Source organism: Lepisosteus platostomus, chromosome 2, assembly GCF_059453375.1.
Source record: "Lepisosteus platostomus isolate fLepPlt1 chromosome 2, fLepPlt1.hap1, whole genome shotgun sequence".
Lineage (NCBI taxonomy): Eukaryota > Metazoa > Chordata > Actinopteri > Semionotiformes > Lepisosteidae > Lepisosteus > Lepisosteus platostomus.
The window spans coordinates 10,427,305-10,433,968 of record NC_142612.1 but is presented as its reverse complement, the minus strand read 5'-3'; the positions used below and the strand labels follow the sequence as shown (position 1 = coordinate 10,433,968).

General features: G+C 38.3%; 1 long non-coding RNA gene across 2 annotated transcripts; it reads right to left on the bottom strand.

Annotated features, from left to right (window-relative positions):
* Positions 1–386: 386 nt before the first annotated feature.
* On the bottom strand, positions 387–6,327 carry LOC148675896 (uncharacterized). Of its 2 annotated transcripts, XR_015924991.1 has the most exons (4): positions 5,986–6,327; positions 5,475–5,569; positions 2,785–2,969; positions 387–923 (listed from the first exon to the last, which is right to left on the bottom strand). It is a non-coding gene; the product is annotated as an uncharacterized LOC148675896 (long non-coding RNA). The 2 variants fall into 2 exon arrangements; XR_015924990.1 differs by lacking the exon at positions 387–923 and having other exon boundaries at positions 2,599–2,969; positions 5,986–6,276.
* Positions 6,328–6,664: the final 337 nt, after the last annotated feature.

Here is a 6,664-nt window from a genome sequence, read left to right as displayed (position 1 = left end):
GACCTAAAGTACTAAATTGAACTTATTTGCACAATAAATCAAATCTCATAAGCTTAACAGTCTTGATAAATAGCTAATTAAAAACCTGAAACGGGATCTAAATGGTTGTAGTCATCCATTCCTGCTGCCAAGACTGCAAACAGCGGTGTGTGCGAGAGATGTCTTGGTTAAGAATTGTTTAAAAGAAGGTAAGAGATATTTCAAATTTTCAGTTCCTGTCTCATGTCTTGACTTCTTGCTGAAAGCGTAACTACAGGTGCTCCTTAAGAGCTGGAGAATAAATCTGCCTCAGTCTCCCTGGTGGGTACTGTTTAAATAGAAATGTGATTAATTTCAAGCAAAAAATTACAATTTCTTCTATTGTGTTTTATGTAGTTGCAGTAAAAAATGGTTCAGATAATGACACTGTCATCAACTCAACTTTATTACGGTTCTCATATATTTTACGTAGATTCATACAAGTGATGTAAATTGCATTCTAAAGAGTACATACTTATCAGATGTGTTGAATCTGTGTTGATTTTGTTGTATTTATCTTTTCTATTTTGGTTATTTCCTCAGATATACTCAAATAGTTCCAACCAACCTGGACAATATGTCAATATTGTCAGGATCCGTGGTTAATGGAAAAGTTACAGTGCTATACCACACCTCATACCTGCCATGTGAAAGATGCTATTGAGCATCCTGCCTAACTTACTACTCCCGCCTCCATCTAGTCAAACTCCAGTGATGTTCAGCAGTGTAAGTGCTGCCCCTTTTGCTTGAAGGCAGTCATAAGGACAGGAGAAAGTTAGAAATGATGGGACATCATCAGCACCAACAGTTGTCAAGGACTTTTCAAATCCTCCGCTCAGTCACAGGTATGCTGTCTGGAGGTGATGTCAACAGGCCACTTCTCCTCCTCAGGTTCACTCTGGAACCTGCAACAGTAAGGTTCACATCAAGCCAATGTTCCAGGATATTTACTGTACACAAGGGTCAGTAAAACTGGTAAAAAAGTCTGTTCATAAAAAGTCCATTCCACACATTGCAATGGGGATAAAAATGGGGGAATAAGGCTCGTACTGTAGCTTAGATTACATTTCAGTGAATCTTCCAGAATTTGCTTTGCATGATCACCACATTAAGAGACAAGAATTATTTTACCTATTGGTAATTTTTTCAAGTGTTCTTAGAAAACGGGTAGAACTTCACTGACGTCTATGATATATTGAGTTACTCACATTAGTTAAGCAGAAAATACTTTTCTGACAAGGTCCCACTTCAACACTATGTGTGATGAAGTTAGGAATCACCCTTGCACTTAAGCATAAGATAAAGCTGCCAGGCTGCTTGGCTGCCAGGGATGATAGGAACAGCTGTCAAGCTAGCAGTAATCAAGGTGGTGTTAAAATCCAGCTCTTACCACCACTGCCAAAACAGATACAGTGAAAGGTCATGGAAGATCTCCATGTCAATCTAACTGTAAATTATTCAGGCTTTTGAGCATAGACATTGCATGCTGGGACAGTCTGCAATGAAATCAATAGAAATAGAGGCACTAGACTGGTGTTAAACTAAAAGATCATTTATTGAATCTTCTGATAAATAGAGGAACAGGGACATCCATGCAGGTTAAAATCTCTTTTACAATCCCTGTGTTATCTTTTTGTAAAAACCATTTGTTTTTGGTATATTTTCACTTCACCTGTAATTTAATTTCAGAGCAGTATAGGATAGTACAAATAAAATGAGAATCAATAGAAGGCCTAAAAAACACAGGACTCCTATTGTTATTAATTCAGTTTAGTGTGTGAGAGGAAACAAAGCTCATTATTTAGAAGTCTTTTATTCACGTAAGAAATCTTTAAAAACACACAAGGACATTTCAAGTTAGACAATCTATGATCAGCCTCACAAACGGCAATTAATATGAATCACATTTACCAATCAAATTTAATTGACTCATTATCATATGTTCCCCTTCTTTAAAATCACCTTTCTACAGTACACACCCATAAATCTAAAAGTAATCTTTTTGAAGTACCAAAATCAGATCTTTGATCTGTCAGTGTTAACTAAGCTTGAACCAAATCGTCTGAAATATCAGTAGAAGATCACTACAGAAGGCAGGCAGAAGGCTAAACATTAAGTGAAAAGCAGACAAAATGTAAAAAAACTAAGCACAATATTTTGTTTAAAATAGATTTTTTTTCCAGCTTATGTTTGTCATAGAAGTAATATGGAAGAAAAAGAACTTGGTCTTCAGAAACATCTTATGATGCAATTTCTAACGAGACTGGGTAGTTGGTGGGAGAAACAAAATGCAGGCTTGAATTTCTAGATGTCTTTCTTTTTATAGAAGGCCAACAGCTCCCATCTGCTAATATATGACAGAAATGAACAGACTTGGCAAACAGCTATAGATAAAGATAACAGTTTAACATTTAGAACTGTTTAATAATGTTGGAGATAAATTTCTGCATTAAACGGTTTGATAATGAATGTCCTTTAGTAAAAGAAGGAATTCAAACTCTCGTGAATTAAAACAAGCCTTAGTAACATGCAGTGTGGCACACCTGGAGGCAAAACAGTCAAATAAATGCAACAGTAAAAGAAAAGTTATAGTTCTTTTTATTTGCTTTTAACTCACAATACATAATTACCCGTGTCTACTTAGTTAAAACAGCTTTGAATTGACAATACATTTATAAACTAGTTACAAGAAATGCTATCCTTTAATGCAGAACTTTTCCTAAAATAAAAAAAAACGTCCCCCCTCCCAGAAATGAAAAACCTCACAAGTTCCATCAGTAAGATGGAGGTTTCCTTCCTTCTCGCCCATTGGTGCGGACACCTCACAGAGGATCTTGCTGCTTTCCATGACATTTCTGATCGGTTGGTCAGGTGACTGAGGATGGCAGGTCATTCCCCATTGCTGCTTGGGGAATGCGGTTCAGGCAAGAACGTCCATCTTGAGTTCACCACTAATGGACAGGAGAGAATGCTGATCAGGTTACAACTGTGTTTATCATACCCTATTTATCTGAAGTTACAAATGTTCTCAGCAGGCACAATCTATTTGTTATTTTACTGAAGCTGCTGTTTGTGTATTTTGTTATTCTTCGTAAGGGCGCAACTTTCAAAGGGCATAGATTACCAATCTATATATTAAGCTTTTGTCTCATGCCCAGGCCAGGACCGACTCGCGTCCTGCATTAGCAACATTCCCATTTCGCTCTGAGCCTGCCACTCAAACTAGATAGGGCTGCCTTTGAATTAAGCCAGCATTAGCCTAGTTCTCAATCAAGTTAATTAGGCGCCTTATTTAAGTCACCTCGAACTATTCTATCATTGCTCTGTCATTACTATTACTGGTTGTGCGAGTGGTTTTGGCTCTAGCAAGTAAAGCTTATTTGTTCAATTCCCTGAATTCCCTGAATAATGATACAGCGGATTTCCATTTGGGTCTTTTATTTTTTTCCTTTTTTCCCTTTTTATCATTTTCATTTAGACATTTTTCCTCACCTTTGTGGTTATTTTTCCCTTTTTTAATTATTCTTACACCATCGGCTGGACAGCTTCTTCCCTTTTTTATTTTTTGGCTGGAAACCTCACTTCTTTTTCGAAGGCCCGTTCTTTTTGGAGTTTCCTTTGCCTGCATCAGATCTCCCTTACTTTCTGATCCTGCCATTCTCCGCTTGCATTTTAACATTTTGTCATCCAGGCCTGGTTTTCGACTCACCCACTGTAGTACAGCTCTCCAGTGGCTGCTGCATAACAGCCTTTCTTAAGAAATACAAATATCTTGCACTTTTGTTTCACTTAAATAGTGAAAAAATAAAAAAAATATACATGGTCAACTCATTGGTGACATCTTTCAATAAACTGTAATAAAAGGAGCATCTCCCTACCTTAAATTTCTATAGGCCTGTTGTTGCTTAAGCTTGTGTAAAAACAGTGAGCTCCACTTTCCTCCACAAAGTCTCAACTGATCTAATAAACTGTAGAATATTACCTCAAATATTTTATGTTTTCACTCTGCTAAAATAAAGTAATTTGTCTTTACAGTATGCTGTACTGTAGCTCTTAGCAACAAATCAGCTGCGCTTAATGGTTACACATACACAACGCTGTTTATCAAAGTAAAATATTAAATATCTTAGATGATGAGATTTCATAGTGGCGTGTGTTAATTACATTTTTTTAAAGGAATTATGACAGCAGTAAAATCATCCCAATTTGGAATCTTCTTTGCACACTAATCCCCAAATGCTGCCAAATAATTCAGAGGCATTGTAGCTCTTAACAGTTGTCTTTTATTTTAGTATCAAGAACTGTCTGTCAAAACTTTATCATTGTGAAACCACATACCAGTCTCTGACATTTTGACTAATGTGCCCACTGGAAAACTTATAATAGTGCTGCTATTGCAGCTGGCTGTCCAGGACTCTACAGACAGATCGGCCTTTTGATGTTTATATTTGTTGGAAACCCAGGGCACCCATCTACCCTGTGGAAATTACAGTATGGCAGTCCTACAATATGTGACCCACTGCCTTAGGACCAAACGTTTTGTAGCTTGTTATAGTCAGAATTCTCTACTTGTAACCACAGCCCACAGGTGTGTGCTCTTTTGTTTTCAAGTCTGAATTTCGGTGGCTCTAAAATTAATGCACAGTGATATATTCATTCTTACAGTTAGAATGCATATCACTGGTGAAAAAGCCATTACAAAAATATGGAAATGAAGACTATTTGTACATCTTGATTTGTAAACTCTTTGGAGTTCCTCCTGTGGTTCTTCTGCCAAGATGAGAGAGTCAGTTAAAGTTCAAGATTAAGTGAAAGCTGAAACACCAAAGTGAGAATGTGGATGTTACGTGATGTTCCTGGTGCAATACATTATTTATCCATTTAAATCTTGTCCATGGCTGGATGGTACTGTATTGGCCAAGCACTGCTGATGTGATTGCATGGCCACTAAGATGTAACGAACAGTTCTTTCCGGACCCTATGCGGACGACACAATCCGACGAAGTGGGGGAACACTGGGGAAACGTCATGCAGGAAATCAGGGCTGAAGACAGGGGGGCGTGTCCAAGGTGCGCTGGTGCACGGGGGAGGTGTGGCCGAGGCGAACAATCCCAAAGAATAATCCATAGAGTATCCAAAACACGAAGGTAAGTCCAAAACCAGGAGATCCATCAGAACTCGGAATTAAAACCACGAAGGCCGGGTCGGAACCGGCGGACGGGGAACGGGAACGGGAACGGAGGTTAAAACCTTAACGGGACCAGGCGCTTCCTGGTCCCGGACTCGCACGATATGGAAATCAGATGCAGAGCCCGGAAGAGCGTCAGCGCCTGGCTTTTAAGGTGGGCAGGGAATGGGAAACAGGTGCAGAGAATGAAGTATTTAGTGAAAGGGCTGGAGCACCCTTAAGGAGGGGGGACTATAGTCGTGACATAAGAGGTAACTGCTGTGCTTACCGGGAGAAGCAGGAGTCAAACTGAGTGGTACCAGGTGTCAGGCTTTCCAGTCATTTTATGTGAAAATAGTAAGCATGGCATTCCACCATGTTGGTCTAGGAGTGAGGAAGAGAAACCATAATGCAAAATGGCCTATTACACATTATATAATTGTGGACTAAAATCATTTGCTGTCATTTAAGTGCTTTGTGCATTTCTACTTCAAATCATCCCAGACAGGCAGTTCAAATTAATTTAACACAAATTTTTGTCTCTTATTTACAGTATGAATAGGTGTGTTATGAAAATATAAATAGATTACTAGAATGAGACTAGATCTGCATGTCAAACCCACACAAACCCCCCAGTGATTTGGATCAAGGTTATGAGGACCGAAAAAAAAAATCTGTACTTAAGTTGTTCTTCTGGGGTTTGTTTTTTATTTAACATCTAAAATAAATATTGGCAGCCAATCAGGTTCAATGAAACTATAGATATGTTGTGATGGAATAAGCAGTTCTTTGTATCTTACCTACAGTATGATTTTGCTTTCTTCCCCCTTGTTCCTGGATTTAGAGAAATATCAGCCCTGTTAGTTGTGTAATGTAGACAGCTGTCCTGTCCGTGAGGCATGGGGCTAAAAGCAGTACCACAGATTTCATAAAGCCATCCTGCAAGTCAGGAGATTAGAAAGGGTTTGTAGCTGGACTGGAACTGGCTTCTTATCTCATATCCATTCCAGAATACCTCTCATGTGCTATTTTTAGGGAACAGTCCAAACTAAAGTAGCAGAACCCTCCTCCTATTGTTTGCTGTAGACAAAAGGACAAGTACAGAAAGTTTAGAAAACCAGTTTCAGAAGAAAGCAAGACTGACTTTTGAAGAATTCCAGAAAGCTTTGACTGCTGTGGTTGTTGCTAAACAGGGAAGCATCGATTTGCTACATAAACATATTGCTGAAATGGCCAGTGTTTCTTTTAGGACTGGGGCTATAAAAATAATCTTATACTGTACTCAATTTGTTATATTGTCATATGTGATTACAGATCAATTAAAACCTAGATTCGTATTTTATTACTGAGATACATTTACTGAAAACCAATGTTTCAATGTACTGTTTAACATGAAGTCTGTGTGATGCAAAGTATTATAGCAGTCTCTGTTGATATAGCTTTTTGTATTTTATCTTGGTTTTGTATGGGAATCCACTA